We start from the raw sequence: 19992 nt of genomic DNA, 5'->3' as shown, positions 1-19992 counted from the left end.
AATATATTATCGTTAATAAATAAACTCATCATAGATACCAGGACTAAATTTAGAATAGACGTTTTATATATAGGTTAAACCACTGTCACATGTCAGGGGAGGGTTGGAGGCTTCAAACATGTTTAACACCACCACAATCTGTATGTGCATGTTCCATGTATTGTCGAAATGCGCATCTGGTGCAGGAAAATTGGTACCGTTAATGTTATTCCAAGTCAGGAGCTTTCAATCCACTGGTTGTCGTTTCACTGTGTACCATATTTGTTTTTCGTTCCTATACAGTACTGGTGCCGTAGTTTTTTCGTTTGTATTGTTTTACATTTGTCATTTTCGAGCCTTTTATGGATGGCTATGTGGTATGGGTTTGCTTATTTTTAGTACGGTGACCTGTCATACAACATTTTTTTTATTTTCATATTGCAAATCATATTTTCCGGTTACATTATAATTTTGAGTTTTCCACATTGTGTCTCTATGAGATTAAACATGAAGATCATATCTGCAATCAACAGATAAACAGATAAACTAAACAAAATAACAATGAATATTGAGTATTTTCCCTTTAAAGAGGAGTAGTTTGTAAATAAGATATCTAGGTTAAAAGGAAGTGAATACAGATGACTGGGGCTACCTAGATTTTACATCCAAGATAATAGGTAGAATTTAAATTTATTTTCTGCTGCCTTGGTAATTAGACATTTAATTTGAAATAGTGAGAAATGGATGTTGGCCATTGGTGTAGAACTAGCGAGAAATTTAGAGAAAACTCTCTTAGACAAGCAACATTTTCTTTGCCAAATTAAGCAGGAGGGGGGGGGGGGGGGGTTCTTCATTCATACTATTTCGAAAATTCTGGAACCGTTGAGTACCCTTAAAAAATTCCATTTTTCTATCAAAAAAGCTGCGGCACCATATGTGTTTGACCATTGCAATTACACCCAAAGGTGTTGATAATTCAGAATTCGATTTTTTTTCAATGAATCTTTGAAAATGACAGGACCAAATAAGGCTACCATTGTCGCCTATGTAAATAATTACTTCCTTGTAACCTCTAGGGATTACCAGGAATGAATATATATATACAAGGAATGAATATATATGTTACAGTAAATAGGTGAAATTAGGAATTACATGTAATTACTAAAATTTAGGAATTACAGGTAATTCCCGATGCACTTAGTTAATACAAGTAATTCCTGAAACGGCCCAGTTATTACCAGTAATTACTAATTTTAAAATGAGTTTTTACACCTATTTACTGACTGCTAAAACAATGTTGTATTATGGTCAGATGATCAAAAGTTATGGTAATACTAACTAGATGATCAGTAAGTACTCTTATAATATTGAATGGTTGATTTGTATTCAAAATATCTTGAATAATTATGGACTTTCAAATATTTGGTTAAATCTGAGTAACAAAATGGTTAAAGTTGAGCATTAAACAGATAATTTTTGACCAATTTCAGCAGACATGGAAATCAGAAATGGAAAATTCTCCCTAAGCATTATGTTTTAACTTTTTTCAAAACAACTTTGAGTTTGAAGAATATTTAGACTTATTACCTTATAATTTAATTTTAACGGGTCTTCTGATTGGCTGACGTTATTTTGTTATGAGCCCATAGACATAATTTAGTCATGTTACCGTGACGTCATCAACGTTTTGTCATGGTTTTCTACGGTTAAATATGGAATTTACAATTAAATTATAAGAAATGACTGTAATATTTTTTCTGTCTATTCGAAATAACATAAAAAAAAAATGTGGTGCACAATGTTACGCTACGCTCGTTATTCAGTATGCACCAAATTTTTTATGTTATTTCTTCATAGACAGAAAAAATATTACAGTCATTCCATAAATAAAGATCAGATAACATTGTGAAGGTAAAGAAAAGGAATGAACTGTTATGTGCATTAGCTTCGAGATATAAAAAAAAGTTATATATATATATTTGTTGTTGTTAAATCATCAATAAAAATGATATAGTGAAATTATAATTCACTGTTAGTAGCCAATCCAGTTCTATAATTAGCTGAGAAACAAGGTTGATGAGTTGTGCACTTGCGAGTGAATATTTGGACCTCATTGAATACGTATTCATGTGACCTTCAATTCAACCCCTAGCTGAAGATGGGTTATCGATGTATTAAGCTATTAAAATTGTAAGGGTTTTGCAGAACAAACAGTCTCGACTACTTTTGCTATTAATCGCAGGCTCAACAAAAATGAGGAAAAAATATTAAAATTTTCCTCTAGATACTATATTTAACTAGTACTATAAGAAACTTCTGTCAAAATTGGGTAAAAATCCAGGATGGTTTATAAAATCTAATGTTTTAAAAACTTAAACTTCAGAGTGTTTGCAATGTTAACTGGGAAAAAACTAGTCCATTTATCCTGATTATAAGTGATATAGGAAAAAAAAGGATTTTTTTTACAAGCTTTACTTTCGGATATTATCTTATGATCATAAACATTTAGCTTCTGTCCAAGTTTGATAGAAATCCAAGATATTTGGAGAAAGTTATTTTAAAGTTTTAAACCACAGTGCATGATTGAGATTTTAGTTTAACAAAATTATGAAAATCAATTTTGGATTGATATCATTGTCTTGCATGCATACATTTACAGAATTTCAAGACATATAAAACAACCATTTTCCAGTTTCAATTCACAAACAGTAAAGAGTATGCACTTTTGATGTGCCTTATATTCCTACATCCTCAAGCAAGCTCCCTTAAAATCCCTACCCCTTTACTTTCTTATTTTGAATCTTGAGTTATGTTTTTAATTTTAAAACAAAAAATCAAGTTAGTAAATAGCTGTAAAAATGACAAAAAAAATCAGTAATTACCAGTAATCACTGAAACAACTAGTAAATACAGGTAATTACTAAATTGTCTAGTAATTACAGGTATTAACTGAAATGTTTAGTAATTACGTGTAATTCCTAATTTCACCTATTTACTGTAACATATATACCAAGTTCATACTATGTAGTGTCTAAAAATAGCAACAATCAACATTCAATCTATCTAGGTGTGGATCAGTTTGTATATAAACTGATGCAGTTACTAAATTAAATTATATAAGTATATATTTGTGTGTGATAAATGAGATACTTGAGTGTCGTCCATTACCGGATGAATCAATTAAAGAACTTAATTTTAAGTGTGGTGTATATCTGACGGATTGTTTGATGTATTTCCTTTACATGGGAAATATGTATTTCCACTTGAATATCAGGTAGGTAGTAAATAGTTATCAAAAGTAAATCAAGGCTATCAACATCATTTAATGAGATGTCGAAGAAAACTAGCATCTTTGTCATGTTTCAACTGGTCGCGTTCAACTGATACATGCTTCCTGGTTTATATCGTTTAATTGATGAATATATTTTGTGTACTCTGTTGACATTTTCATGTCAAACTCTATAACGATCTATCTATTAGATATAGGAGATGAACTTCGTCTGTCATACGCTTATCCATGCATTTTGGCAGATTTTGTAAAGAGAAAAATATTGTTAAACATTTTTAAAGATGTCTAGCATAGCGTATAAACGCAGTAACAATTTGAAAGAGCACTTAGCAAAACTAAACTTTTAACTAGGACATTTTTGAGAACGGATTCGCTAAATATGTCATAGAACTTAGCTAAATAATCCCGAAACACTGTTTATTAAAAAAAATTAAAACATTTAGTTAATAGGCAATTTATCTTTACGACTCACTTCGAACGGTTTCAAGTCTTGAGGTTTTAGCATGTCTGTTGGTGATTGAAATCTATGCATTTGTGGAAAGATTTACCAAAATGCTTTTAAATTCAAATTGTGTAAATGAAACATGTTTAACTACAAATAAAGATCGTTGTAGGTCTCTTGCCATGCTCTATCTGTCAATATACTTTTTATCATTAGTAATGCTTACTGCATTTATGCATTATTAATGTTATTATGGATATCGAGCAATGAGGCATATACTAATATGATAATAACACCACATCTTCAAAGGAGGGGATATAATGGTTTATATGTGACCGTCCGTTTGTTTGCTCGTGCTTCCTTCTGTCCATAATTCATAATGTTCTACATTGTCAGATTTATTTCTTATCTGCTCCTGTTTGCTTTATGCATTACGAACACAGATGTTATTAATCAAATATTACAGGATCGTTACCAAAATTTACAATATACATTATACACATAGACATAGATACCAATAAGTACAAATCCCCATAAAAGTAAATATTGTATTACATTTGTATAGAATTTGGACTCTCTTTGAGGAATAACATTAACAGCACCAATTTTTGTGTACTAGATGCTTATTTCGACAATTGATGTCTCTTCATTGTTGATCGAGGTCAAAATATTTGTATTGAAACAATGAAGAGCTGATAAACGAAAAAGGATAAAACGTATAGCCAAAGACGACAATTCAGAGCTTTGCATGAAGGAGATATATTTCTCCGTTTAAATATTTTTCTAAATTTTGAAACAGAACATTTTAATTATAACATAACATCCGTATTTTCATGTCAGTTCCGAAGTACCGTCTACTGGGCTGGGGATAGGATATGGCACCAGAAAGCAATGAATTACTCATGCATGCCTTTTCGTGTACAAGACATTTGCGTACCAGGTGTCTGTTTATACAAGCGATACTTAATATGTGGCCCAAATTAAACATGCACGTGTGTTAAAGAAGACTTTGCACTTTTATGATGAACAGAGGGTAAATACTTTAATACAAACACTACATATATGTTAAATCTCAATGTATTATCATGATGAAAAATGATTGACTCGGTAAAAAAAAAACACCTTCCCCTCCACTCGTTTGCATGTAATGGTTGAAACCTAAGAGGATTCGCACTAACTGCCTAAAATGGGGCCCGATCCAATCTTGCGTCAGTGATTGCGTATATCATAAACAAAATAATGTCTCACACTGAAAGAGGAGGCCGGGCAACTTGGCCCAGCTTGTCTTGCAAAATAGCCAAGATTGACGAAACATTACCAACAAAATATAAAAAAAACTACAGTTGGTCAATCTAACTGGAATTAATTAGTTCTACTGATAAATAATGCCACATGAATGACACATTTAAGTTTTGAAATGCTTTTATAAACAAAGAATGTTTCTCATTTCGGAGTTCATATTGGAAATTAAAAATTGCTGCATGAAAGAGACTAGCTCCACATTCCTATGCATATGATTGTCATATGTTCGAGAGATTCCTTCCATAAATCATCCGTTTGGTATCCTTTCAATGCCAGACACTGTTAAGTGTTTTTTTCCTGCCACAATAACAAGGAAAACCTGGCTAAAGTGTGCTTGATCAGACACTTGAATCTTACATCGTTATTGATGTTAAGCAATTAGTTAAAGGGCCATCCAGAGCTGTTATATTTTATGACAGTCTTCATTCCATACAGAACATCGCTGCAAAATAATTTGAACATTCAATTAGGTGATCATAATATTATTTGGCAATCCATAGAGAACCTGAAAATATTAGACCAACGTTTGAACAGAGATGCAAAAAAAAACCTACCAAAAACAGCCATTTTACTTTACAATGAAATTGACAAAGTAGTTATTTTTTTGTCGACCCCAGATACATATAATTTTAATGTCGTAGCACCCCTCCCTTTAACTGGATTTGTTCAAGGTATGGTGGTTTTACCCCTTTTCAGATTTCAGTATGTCATGTTGTATATCTTTTATAAATTAGATGAAATTCTAGTAAGTTTCTACGATACTCTTTAGCATTTGAAAAAATCCTATGCATCTGAATTATATTGTTAACTATTTGAAAAAGCGCGCCTTCTTTTACTTTAATTTACTTCCCTTTATTTCACATAGCAACACAAATTAAAAACTGCCAGTCTTTGCTGCATATCATTTTTCCCCCCGATAAAAATGAATATCACGCAACATAATCAACTTTAAAAATTGGGAGAAAAATCAAGGACCATTGGAAAGTATTTAAAAAAAGTAATGAAAGGATTGCATGATTACAAGTTTGAACCCTGACAACACTGAAAATAAAAAATTCACGCATTTACCTATCATATGATAATACGATGAGTTGATAAACTTAACAATACATATTTTACCTGATTCGTTATCATATTCACATTATGTTGACACGTCTTAGTTCGTTTGTGCTAGCTCATTTTAAACAAGCTAAACAATTACAGCATCATCCGTTTTTCTTTACCGATTACCTCTAGTCAGAAGAGCGCACTGTTTACAGGGGAGGTAATATTTTGTCACCAGTTCGCCCACTGCTAGGACATGTCCTAGATCGGCTTTAGATATAACTTTGTTCTATGTGGGTTTATCAAACATGTCAAATTTCATAGAAAATGTCATTGAAATTGCCTTAAAATGTTAGCACCACAATTTATTGTTTTAAGATGGCATTTGGAATGTCTTAACTTCAGTTAGTTCATGATGGTAAATCTGATAACAATCGTTTATATAAGGAACAGGCTATATAATTTTTGTACAATTAGACTGCTAGTGACTATGTAATGATTTTATAGGGATAGTGTATGAAATATATTACCTATAAAATCATAATCCTTGGCTTGGGTCAATGGCTATCTTTTAGGCCGCTCGTCAACTGGGGACGTCTGATCTGGATAACAACTTGGGTAATGACTGCCAAATATACCATGGGGAATCCCGGAATTCCTTAATATGACGTTGTAGTTGTCCGAATGTACATTGGTAATAGTAAGACCAGTTATATTTAGTTCCGAGTATACCATATTCATAACATTCCCCCCTCTTTCATAGAAATAGACCTCTTCTAGAATAAAGACAAGGCACCTTCTTTCATATCTCAACACTAAATTGTATAAACTGTTTGATGTTTCAATGCGAGAAAATACATCCTTAATTTGAAATCCTTGAAATACAATAGTCCGTAAAGTTGTAGTTGATACACATATGGTTGATACATATAGATAGATTCTCCATTGTTATACAGTATAAAGCTATAATCATTAATAATATGAAAAACAGCTATCCTTTTCCTTCTGTACTCAAATATATAAAACAATCTCTCTATACGATTGAGACGATAATGAGATATATTGTATTGTCAAGGCTTACTTTAAAACGTTCTGTACACTAATATTGATAACATAACTCGTGTTTCAACACAACATCTTGTTAAAGCTGAACAAGTTCGTCTATTCTAGAGGATAGCATATTTAGAAGTAGAATTATCTAAAGAATACAATATGCATGTCTCTTAAAACGCCAATACTAAATATGAAATGAATATCCTTTCCTCTTCCATAAAAACAATGATTCTATTCTAAATTGGTAATGATTTTATTCTAAAAGCATTAGTTGTATATGAATGCAACTACAATTTATTTGGGGTAAAATAGTTCACTTCGTTGCTGTAAAGATCCTACCAATAGAACTCTTGGAAGAAAGGACATTCCTGGTATTAGAAAGAGCCACATAAATGTTAAATATAAATAAAATGATGCCGACATAAACCAAAGTAAAGCTAAAATTATTGTAGTTTTTATGCAGAAACATCAGTTTAAAATGAATAAAAAGATGGATTGTATTTTGCTCATTTATGTCCAGTGGCGATTATCTAAAGACATGAATTTCCTAAAAAACGTATACACTAGTATTCTGAACCAACACTTGTACATAATTATATACATGGCAGTAACTATAGCATTAAATATAAATGTAATTCTGATATAAATAATACAGTAACTTTATACATTTGTTTTCAATCAAAAACACAACTCAAGAAACTAGTTTTTGCATGGCAACAATATCGCCATCTTCGGTTGCAGGAATATCAAATGGTTTGTCCGTTACCAAACTTTCAGTCTGGGCATCATTTCTGTCAAGGTTCAAGTTTCAATCCGATCTCTGCAATGTTTTACTATGGAATCTTTTAGCCTTAGGTCTCTTTCATCTAAGTTTCCCGTCTTTACCCCAACTCCTCGTCTTTGGTAATACTCTCGTTGCTACGAGTTCTTATTTTCTATTTACTGTTCTCATCATATTACTTTTATTTGTATCACTTTCTTTTTTCTTGGTGATCAGCTTGTTGTGCTTTATTAGTTTTCTCTGCTGATCTATTTTTAGTTTCTTGTATTGCGACGTTTCAGTCGTTACATAAGCTTTATATTCTGTATCTTTCAAACAATCTCTGACTAGAATGTTGTTCCCGTTTGTTCTTGTACATCTCTTTGCTTCCTGATTTTTTTCTGAACGTGTCTTTCCAGTTAAAATAGTTCCTTCAAGGAAACCAGGATCAATATGTTCATCTTCTGCTTTGACTGTTTTGCGACGGTTGATGCCTGTCTGTTTAAAATGCATGCTCAATTTCTGTTCTTGATCCAAGTGTATTTGAGTTTGTCTATAACATCTGTTGTTTGTGAATTCTGATCTTTCACCTTCTTTCTTTTAAAGACTAGATTCTTTTCCTGAAGATAGTTCATCAGTTTGCGTCCATTGTTCTGTTTTCAGAATTTGTCTTTTGACGCAGTTATTCCAAATATATTGAAGACTGTTCCCTTCTTTATTATCATCTCGTTCTTTATCTTCTCCGTCATTATGATAATGGGTCTCCGTATTGCCATGTGATGTCATCCAGTAACGATACTGCTTGGCCTTAAGTTCAAGCGCCAGCAGGTTATCAGAATTTGGAGTAAGGTGGTCAATGATGTTGCTAAGCAATTCTAGTTCTGACTGACTAAATTGTTTTTGGTATGAATTTCTGTTGATTAACTGTTTTAGGTCTTTATTTTCTCCTTTCTCGTGTTTGGTTTGAGTTTTCCTGACCTGATCGTATGTTAGTATACACTGTGAGTCGTCATTGACGTTTATGTTTTCTTCTAAAATATATTCCTGTTGCTTGTTGACCTCTTTTTATCTAAGTTATTATTTTCTTTTACAGTGATATGCAGTGAAGTTTAGCATTTGATAGTTCATTGATAACATTCTGGCGTATCATAAACAAACAACTTGTAACGTCTCATTTCATTGGCCGAAAGATTTAAATACAACAGCAATGTAGTCAGTTTGCACGTGAATTGACACAGGTGACCGACAATGGAATTTACTATATTTTACTACGAACGTAAAAACAATGATTTGTATAGTTTACAAACCTTTTGGCCAAAAGATTTAAATAAATGTTTTGTTAACTTCAAATAGTGGGGTCGAAATAGTATACTGATATTCTAAGTTCTTTACGCATGCAGCAACTCAATTGTCTTGTACCCGGCATGATGAGAAATATAAGGATAAAATAAAATACATGTGCCACTTTTATACGGATGAATAAATGAACCACTTTTAATTTCTTTCATACCTACGATAGGTTATTATCCTTACAATGTCGTAGTCACTTATAAAGTATTTCATAATACTGATCCCGCTTTACAATAATTAATGATGGGTTGCACTGACATTCCTCTTTTATTATTTTCATGCTAAAAACACACCCAGTAGCTACCATAAAAGGAGCAAGTTGTCCCCCAAAGATAAAAACAAAATGACTCTAATCGTATCATTTGTGCACCTGAATGAATTCAGTGAAGATTATTTCTTTCGCATGTTTGGAACTAAATAAATATTAATACTTGTGAAAAATGTCGTAGTTTATAAGGAACAACTCCCGTTTGAATTGTTTTACATTGTTATTTCGGGGCCTTTTATAGCTGACTATGTGGTATGGGCTTTGCTCATTATTGAAAGCCGTACGGTGACCTATAGTTGTTAATTTATGTGTCATTGTGGTCGGCGTTTTGCATTTGCGCCGATTTTTTCTTTCATTTGCGCCGATATTTTCTTTCATTTGCGCCGATTTTTTTACAGGTAAATTACAGGTGAATAGATATAAGAAGATGTGATATGAGTGCCAATGAGAGAACTCTCCATCCAAGTCATGATATTTTTTATTTAACATTATAGACCTCTTCCATTAGCCACTTGTACAACTTTATGAATTGTCAATCATAACATGTATATAACTGTTGTCCCCTGCTCACAGTGGGGAGGTGGAAGAATACGGGGCGCCGAATGGGACTCTTGTGGTTTTGTACTCAAAATTCAATTTTGTACGGACAAAAGTGACTTTTGTTCAACAAAAATGAGTTCAGTTTAACAAAATTTGTATCATACTACAAATTTGAAATTTTGTCATACAAAATTATCTATCAGCGGACAAACTCACTTTTGTCATGACAAAATTCATTTTTGTTACACAGACTTGACTTTTGTTACCTAATTTGAAAATTGAGCGACAAAAGTCAATTTTGTATTTTAATTAGTTTAGTTTGGTTTCTGTGAACTAATTTGCATACAAAATCGACTTTTGTTACACAAAATTGACTTTTGTTACACAAAAATTACTTTTGTTACACAAAATTGACTTTTGTTACACAAAATTGACTTTTGTCTCAACAAAATTGACAAAATTGACTTTTGTCTCAACAAAATTGACAAAATTGAATTTTGTCTTAACAAAATTGACAAAATTGAATTTTGTCTCAACAAAATTAACAAAATTGAATTTTGTCTCAACAAAATTGACAAAATTGAATTTTGTCTCAACAAAATTGACAAAATTGAATTTTGTCTCAACAAAATTAACAAAATTGAATTTTGTCTGAACAAAATTGACTTTTGTCTCAACAAAATTGAATTTTGTCTCAACAAAATTGATTTTTGTCTCACGAAAGTCAATTTTGTCTCACGAAAGTCAATTTTGTCTCATAAAAGTCAATTTTGTTGTTACAAAATTGAATTTTGTCATCATTTTGTCATCACAAAAATGAATTTTGTCGTCACAAAATTGACTTTTGTCTCAACAAAATTGACAAAATTGACTTTTGTCTCAACAAAATTGACAAAATTGACTTTTGTCTCAACAAAATTAACAAAATTGACTTTTGTCTCAACAAAATTAACAAAATTGACTTTTGTCTCAACAAAATTAACAAAATTGACTTTTGTCTCAACAAAAATGACAAAATTGAATTTTGTCTCAACAAAAATGACAAAATTGAATTTTGTCTCACAAAAGTCAATTTTGTCTCACAAAAGTCAATTTTGTCTCACAAAAGTCAATTTTGTCTCACAAAAGTCAATTTTGTTTCACAAAAGTCAATTTTGTCTCACAAAATTGAATCTTACCGTACACAATTGACTTTTGTGATTTAATTTCCATATCAGGTAACAAAAGTCAATTTTGTATGCAAATATGTTTATATTTGCATACCTTTAAGACAAAATTGACTTTTGTCATGACAAATATGAATTTTGTCTACAAAAATGAATTTTGTCATGACAAAAATGAATTTTGTCTACACAAATGAATTTTGTCATCACAAAATTGAAGTTCTCACAAAACAAGTCTGTAGCACATAGTTTTGTAAGACAAAAATGAATTTGTTATGACAGAATTGAATTTTGTACAAAACCACAAGAGTCCCATTCGGCGCCCCGTAAAGAAGGCCTACAAGATACATCTCCAGACATTTTCCCTGACCGTAACCGTAGTTCTTTAGCCTCTGTCTTTCGGACATCTGCCACATATTTATGCTCGATCTGTGTTTTGACAATAAAATCCGTGGTGACTCTGGCTTTACACAGTTTTATAGTACATTAGTAAGATATGTTGTTATATTTCAGGACACTTATCTTCCGATATGTATGGCCCTTGATGATTACAGAGTTGTCTCCTCGGCTCGTTTCAGTGTGCAATATGTCTATCATGTTACAATGAAGTTGCAGAAAAATATGAATCAAAATTATCTTAAACATAAATGAAAAACATTTAGAACCAAATTCCACCAATGGTATAGTACGTGTACAAGTATTAATTTACCTGTAAATCTAATTAGGAGCAAATAAAAAATCGGCGCAAATGAAAAAATGAAATCGGCGCAAATGAAAGAATGAAAATTTTCAAAATCGGCGCAAATGTCATACGCCCATTGTGGTCTCTTGTGGAGAGTTGTCTCATTGGCAATCATACCACATCTTCTTTTTTACATATATTAAATGTACTCTTTTCGATTATGAACGGTGAATATTTATTTTTTAAATTTATACTGTAAGAATAGAGTTGCATAACATTGTTGAACAATCCGGTAAAGTATATGTAGTATGTATTCGTATTTAAAATAAAATACAAAACGAAACGTGTATGATAAACTGATAAAAAAAATATCAAGAAATTAAGGATGACTAAATGTATGTACAAGATGAAACTCACCTTTTTATAAATACCTTTAAATGATTTAATGAATACAGACATTGTTTGTTTCTATTTACATAGATATAGGAAGATGTGGTGTGAGTGCCAATAAGACAACTTTCCATCCAAATAACAATTTATAAAAGTAAACCATTATAGGTCAATGTACGGCCTTCAATACGGAGTCTTGGCTCACACTGAACAACAAGCTATAAAGGGCCCCAAAATTACTAGTGTAAAACCATTCAAACGGGAAAACCAACGGTTTAATATCTACAATATATAATTTACTCTCGTTTTTCAACCGAGAATAGTAAAACCTCATGAATTATATCGTTTGTATAAACTTCATTTAATTATCCGCTGTGCCATGATTGGCCATCTCCATTTTTTCTTAACAAAGCGTGTTACATGTTATGAATTTACTTACAATTTCGGGATTTAATTTTTTTTCTTTAAGTTAATGGAATCAGAAAAAAAATCACTATTCTATGAAGAATACCTAAAACTTGGCAAATAATATGAAAAGTGTTTGTAGTAAAGTATACAGTTTCATTTTTCAAGTAAAACGTTAATTCATCGAGTCCATTGAGTAAAAGACAAGGCAGTATAAGCAACTTGGGTGTGAGTTTTTTTTTTATCCTACATCAAACTTTTTATGTCGTCCCTTGATTAAGAGGAGATATTTAAATTTAATATTTTAACTGTTAAGATTTTAAAGTTTAAAGTTTAAACTTTACTTCCAAATAATTGCAGAAAATTATAAAACAAATGAATTTCACATGCACTGCACATTTATAAAGCTAGAATTGTGATTAGAATCATGTATGCGAATACGAAGATAGAAGCTTTAGACGACCTTGACCAGCTACGTGAATATTAATCAGTCCATTCAACGTTAAAGTACGTGTGTTCTATTTTTGCAGGTGTGAGGTCGAAGGTTTGAATTGACCAATGAAAACGATCGTTCTTTAGAGAGTTAATCTAATAAAGTTTGTTTGTCTGATTATGTCGCACGACCCTTCGCGAAGCTTGGCCGCAGTTGGGTATACCATTGATTAAACAAGTAGAAGGAGTTTGTGTCGAGTTATTAACCTTGATGTTTCCTTTGGGTTATCTGCATTGACCTTACTTGGATTTATTTTCTTTTCACAATCACGTTTGTGTTCGTTGAAACAGTAGGAATTGGTAGGTGTTTTCTGCCCGTTTTCGTCGTCTTCACATATTGTATCTGGTTTGTAGTTGGGATTTGGACTTTCCTCTCTTTGTCTTATATCATCATCTTCACCTAAACAATCAGTTTCGTACTTTGGACTAATACTTTCCTTTGTCTGTTTTATATTATCATCTTCACCTACCCAATCTGGTCGTACTTGGGACTGGGCCTTTCCATTGTGTAACTTGCATCTTCCTTCACAACTATGGAATGGCATGGTGTTGTATAGTATTCTATTACAGGGTTTGATGTTTTCTCGATTGTCTCTCCTGTTTGAGCCGTTTGTTTTGTTTTTGTTCTAATATAACGGACCTGTGATCTTCCGTCTCTATTATCTTAAAGTTGGTATCAGCTCCTTTCTTTTTCATTGCTTCATTCCAGTCCACTTCACTCAAATGTTTAGATGGGGTATACCATTCTGGATCATCGTTGTTATCTGTTCTAGTTGTTTCACCGGTATCAACATCTTCGTCTGTTTCTTTGCTTCTCACAATTTGATCACGGTCTCCGGTCTTTTCAATCTTGAAATTAATATCTATTCTTTTTCTCGTTTAAGGTTCCCATAAACTTTTAAGCTTTAAATATCCCTCATTTGTAACTTTACTTAACGTACAGAGGTAACGTTTTGCCTCGTATACTGAACCTTCGGCTACAGCTTTTACTAGTTCTTACCCTTCGTCATTACAACAAGGATTAGTGAGGTATTTTATAATCAGATGTTCTTTGACATTTTCTGATTCATTTTGAAATGCCCCTTCTACCAATTCTTCGATCCTGTCTGTAAATTCGTCCAATAACTCATCTGTTTATGGGCAGACATTCTCTAGAATTTCCATAATGAGTAAGGGGTAGCCAACCAAGTCAAATCGATCGTTAAAGAGTTTGCATATGGTTTCGTAGTCTGCTTGTACTGGATATGACCTGTTCTCATATAATTTCAGTGCTTTTCCGGTAATTCTTGATACCAAGGTTTGTAATGTTTGTTCACTATTCCACCTTTTCACAAAAGCTGTAGACTCTATATCGGCTTTCAGCAAGAACCATCCGAGCGGCACTGTTCCGTCAAAATTAATTGAGTTACTCATATTTTGAGTTGAGTTGTGATTTACTAACACGATAACAATAAAAGCTTTAAAAACGAAAATTACAAGGAATTACACACAAAATATATACAATACAAACTACAATACAAAAACACTACATCCACAGATAAGATGTAAAAATAAAATCACTAACACCTTTACATGCACTCTTAATTTTAGAAAAAAAAATGGTTAACTGATTTTATTCTGATTTGCCAATGAAAACAAAAGTATAGCAAAAAAAAATCAATCTGAAAACACCTATCTGACGAGCAAAGCTGCTACTATACAACACCATGCCAATAATTTTAATAACCCTGTTTATTATATCATCATATAAGTCAAGGGACCTAAATATTCAAAACTTTCACATATGCATACATGTAAATAAACATATAAGTGACACAATCAAATATGTTTATATTGGTCTTTCTTTTTTAATTTTAAATATACAAATTCATAAACTCAGAAAAAAAACCTATTTAGAAGTAGGTATGTAATTGTAAACATGACGTATGTATACACAATTTACAACAAATAGTACAGTACAAATTTATTATCAACACATTCTTTAATGAGTGAACACTTTTCAGACGGTAAAACCGACAAGACAATTAAACAAAATGAGAAAAAAAATATTTGATAACAACTATGACATTAGAAGATCTGACGCACACAGTTGTATCAATAATTTATGAAAAACAAAAGAAATTTAAAACATATAAATGATATCTGACATCAGAAGATCTGACGCTCAACGGAAAATCAATGAATGATCAAAAAATGTGTTGATTTGTATCAATATAAATTAAAAAAATCTGAAATAAACCAAATATATAATCAAAAACTATCCACTAGTAGTTTGTTTATAAGGTTATTTTGTCTTCTTATTAGGGTGTATGCAAATCTGTGTATTTTATAAATGTGTTACAAAAAGGGGGATGGGAATTTTATCACACGGAAAGTCTGATAATCACAATATAAATATGAAACGAATATATCACTAGCGCAAATATCAATAGTATTGATAAATGAGCGCGCTATAAAATTATACAATCACGGGAGAGAAGAAACAAAGATTTTCCTCTCGCGAAATAAAGAAAAAAATATGAAATTCGGCGGGAATAAATGTCACCAATAAACCGCAGTGGAAATCAGTGGAATCGTGCCCACTTCTGACACCACTGTAATGATTTTATAGGGATAGTGTATGCAATATATTACCTATAATATCACAATCCTAGGCTAGACTTTTAGGCCGCTCGTCAACTGGGGGCGTCCGATTTGGATAACAACTTGGGTAATGACTGTCAAATATACCATGGGGAATCCCGGAATTTCTTAACATGACGTGGGAGTTGTCCGAATGTACATTGGTAATAGTAAGACCAGTTATATTTAGTTCCGAGTATACCATATTCATAACAACTATAATAATATACCGAACTATCTGGATGATATTGACATCTAGGGTGTGTTTGGATATCTACCTATAGGTAACATATAGACAGAAAATAAGTAAACCTTGGTTAAAACGTAGACAACCCACGGGCTACCTATAGGTTTTGATTTAGAACATGTTGGTACCTATGGGTTGCAAAGCAATTCCAAACGATATTTTATCATCTGTGGCTATTAAAATGGCACACAATCAACGACAACAAATTAAGGCTATTCAAATTCATTTCAATGATGAATGTGACTCAGATGGAACTCAATGTCATGGCATTACTCACTACCATTCATATGAAAAATATACAGCAGATATTGTTTTTCTTGGACAACAAAAACAGTAGAAAAAAAAAAGTTAGCTATAACTTTTCAGAAACGATACCAATTTAATTAAGATTCATTTTCGATTAAGCAAGACATCTTGTGAGGTCATTGGCGGATCCAGAACTTTTCATAAAGGGGGTGGATGTAGCACTGACTGACATAAAAGGGAGCTTCCAGTCATTATTCAGTGATATCCTATTTAATCAACATAATTTTTCCGGCATCGAAAAGGGGGCGCAAATCCCCCGCCCCCTTGATTCGCCTTTGCCGATATGGTTTCTGCATATTGACCTTAACAAGTGTATAATAGCTATTAAAGAGCCGGCGAGGCACATGCAGGAGATATAATTACTATTTCCTGTTTCAGTTTTACAAAAATCAAGCTAAAATAATAGAGTTTGGGAAATTTATTAGCGATCGTCATTGCTCACGTTGCTGTGTGAACAACAAAAATGCAAATGATCAAAAGGGGAGGAAACTATTTATACGAGAGAAATGAAATTCATGAAAAAATCTAAATAAGTAAACTAGAGGGTCTTGAATAAGTTGAAATTAATTGTGAAGGTTGTATATAATAATGTATATGTATGCAATGTAATATATAGCATATCTCCTGTGCTCTTGTGTACTTGGTGATGGAATTTAGGTTTGCAAGATTTTATATACATACAACGTCGTATGTTTAAGAACCCATACTCGTCGCTGAATTTTAGATACATCTAAATCTTACGTTTCTATGGAGGATCAAGCATAGAATAAATTTAGGGCTTTTAATCAAGTACAGATAACTGTTAATTGTCGAGGACTGTGAGTGTTGCTCTGTTGCTTTGTTGTCCCATATCTCATTTCAGAGATGTCACCTTAAGATATAAAAGGTTGCTAAAACAGTTTTCCGTGATGTCTCGCTCAATTCATTATAGTTTTGTATCCATAGAAACAAATATGGTTTATTCCATGTTAAATGTTGATATACGTGACTCTTCTTCTGATTCTGCCTGTATAAGGGTCCATCAGACTGCACTTGTCTAATACAAAACAGCAAAGTACATCATGTAAAGACTTTACAACTACCTATACCTTGCAGTAGGCTATTACGACCAAACATACTGACATATGATTCGAAATTCGATAATATCAAAAAGAAGATGTGGTATGATTGCCAATGAGATAACTCTCCACGAGAGACCAAAATAACACAGCAATTAACAATTATAGGTAACCGTACGGCCTTCAACAATGAGGAAAGTCCATTCCGCATAGGCAGCTATAAAAGGTCCCGAAATGACAATGTAAAACGATTCAATCGAGAAAACTAACGGCCTTATTTATATGGAAAAAAAATGAACGAAAAACAAATATGTAACACATATAAAACAAACGACAACCACTGAATTACAGGCTTATGACTTGGGACTGGCCGGTATATACATACATAATGTGGCCAATACTGACATATGATTTGAAATAAAAAAAAAACTGTTTTACTTGTAGTGACGGATCCAGAACTTTTTATAAATGGGAGGGGGACGCTGACTGACATAGGCTCCAGTCGTGTTTGAATGATTCCCTTTATAATCAACAAATACTTATTTTTTTGGTTACCTGTATTGGCGTGTTTCAAACTCCTGGAATATCTTTTGCAAGAACCAAAAAAGTTTGATAAATTCATCAATGATTATGTATATCATTTATGTGAATAATCTATTTTTTTTTTTATATATTATATATCATAATCCAGCGTCTTTGATAAAATGATAAATTTTCTAATGAGTTTGATTTTAGAAATAAAAAGTTTGCAGAACGTTCAAAGAAAAAAAGTTTGCCTTTGGTTTCTCGGAGTAACATTCTCATTCCCTATAACGATCTTTCATTAATGAACCTTCGTGCCCCCCCCCCCCCCCCCCCCCCCCCCCCTTGCCATCGTGTAAAATACGTAGATACGAAGTCCATTATCGGATTAGTAGAAACATACATTTTTAACCAAAAGATAGTTGTGTGGGAATATTTGAAATCATATTGACAATTAAAAGATATAATAATTAGAGTCAGAAATATCATAGTCCAAATAATTAACATGCTATTCATCCGATCATACAAACAACACATAGAAAATTGAAGACTAATTAAGCAACCCGAACCCCCACCGAAAGCTGGAGATAATCTCAGATGCTCAGAAAGGGAAAGCATATCCTGTTTGACATGTCACGGGCACCCGTCGTGTAGCTCATGTTAGTGTAAACCCGGTAATACGACTATTCGGCAGGTTTCTACCATGTTTGTGACGTAGTATTTTCATTTAACCATGCTCTTAAATATGAGTAGGAATGGCAACCTATAGTTAGTAAATGAACAAAAACTGTGGGTGAACCCTAGGTGCAAAAGGTCATCCATGGTCAGATTTATTTCTCAAAATAAATAACTATAGGTACCTAGAGTTACATATAGGTAACCATAGGACGCATTAGGCGTATATCCAAACACACCCTATGCGTAAGCATAGATAATCACATCCCGTAATAAAATAGTTGAAGTACTTCGTATTTTTATGAAATGTAAATGAAATTTGCCGTTGAAATTTGTAGTATGAAACAGTGACACTTCAAATTCAACCCACCCAAAATCATATGAATATTTTAATCGATCAATGTTATAAAACAGTATAAAAGTTTATTATGATTCTTTATAAATTTTCATTTTTAATTTCCTTCTTCCGTTTACTAGTAGGACAACAGTTAAGACATACTAGCTATGAAAGTCCTCAGATAGCTTTGATATGCATGCTGAGACATGTTGTTAGTCGATCTATAACATAATCTTAATTGTGTCCTAAAATGACTTAGGACAGCTTCGATAAATAAGTTCAAGAACTATATCTTGTTCCGACCTCTTTTCAGAACCGAATCTTCTGTAAGCAGAGTAAACATTATTTTCTTTGTAATAATGCGCTTAAATTTTCCTCAGCAACAATGCATCATAGCTTCTTCATAATATGTACCATGTCCTTTCTGTTGTATATGTATTTCCTTTTTGTTCATTATAGTTTAAAGCTGGAGCTGGGTATACATTATATAAGTGAACAGGAGGGGGTATGCATGATATAAGTGGGCAGTAGCGGGGTATACATTATATAAGTGGGCAGTAGCGGGGTATACATTATATAAGTGGGCAGTAGCGGGGTATACATTATATAAGTAAGCAAGAGCGGGGTATACATTATATAAGTGAGCAGGAGAGGGGTATACATTATATGAGTGAGCAGGAGAGGGGTATACATTATATAAGTGAGCAGGAGAGGGGTATACATTATATGAGTGAGCAGGAGAGGGGTGTACATTATATAAGTAAGCAGAAGTTGGGTATACATTATATAAGTAAGCAGAAGCGGGATATACATTATATAAGAGAGCAGGAGAGGGGTATACATTATATAAGTGAGCAGGAGAGGGGTATACATTATATAAGTGAACAGGAGCGGGGTATACATTATTTAAGTGAGCAGAAGCGGGATATACATTATATAAGAGAGCTGGAGAGGGGTATACATTATATAAGTGAGCAGGAGAGGGGTATACATTATATTGGTAAGCAGGAGTGGGGTATACATTATATAAGTAAGCAGGAGCGGGATATACATTATACAAGTGCGA

General features: G+C 32.6%; 1 protein-coding gene across 1 annotated transcript in view; it reads left to right on the top strand.

Moving 5' to 3' along the window:
- The first annotated feature begins 3148 nt into the window (after positions 1 to 3148).
- Positions 3149 to 19992, top strand: part of LOC134719735 (uncharacterized) — a 47162-nt gene continuing 30318 nt past the window's right edge. Inside the window, exon 1 of the mRNA XM_063582695.1 lies at positions 3149 to 3253. The gene's annotated coding sequence lies outside the window, so the exon portion shown is untranslated. The remainder of the gene's footprint in view (positions 3254 to 19992) is intronic.

The sequence above is a fragment of the Mytilus trossulus genome, chromosome 5 (genome assembly GCF_036588685.1).
Source record: "Mytilus trossulus isolate FHL-02 chromosome 5, PNRI_Mtr1.1.1.hap1, whole genome shotgun sequence".
Lineage (NCBI taxonomy): Eukaryota > Metazoa > Mollusca > Bivalvia > Mytilida > Mytilidae > Mytilus > Mytilus trossulus.
The sequence above is the reverse complement of the archived record's forward strand: the minus strand, read 5'-3'. Positions and strand labels throughout refer to the sequence as shown.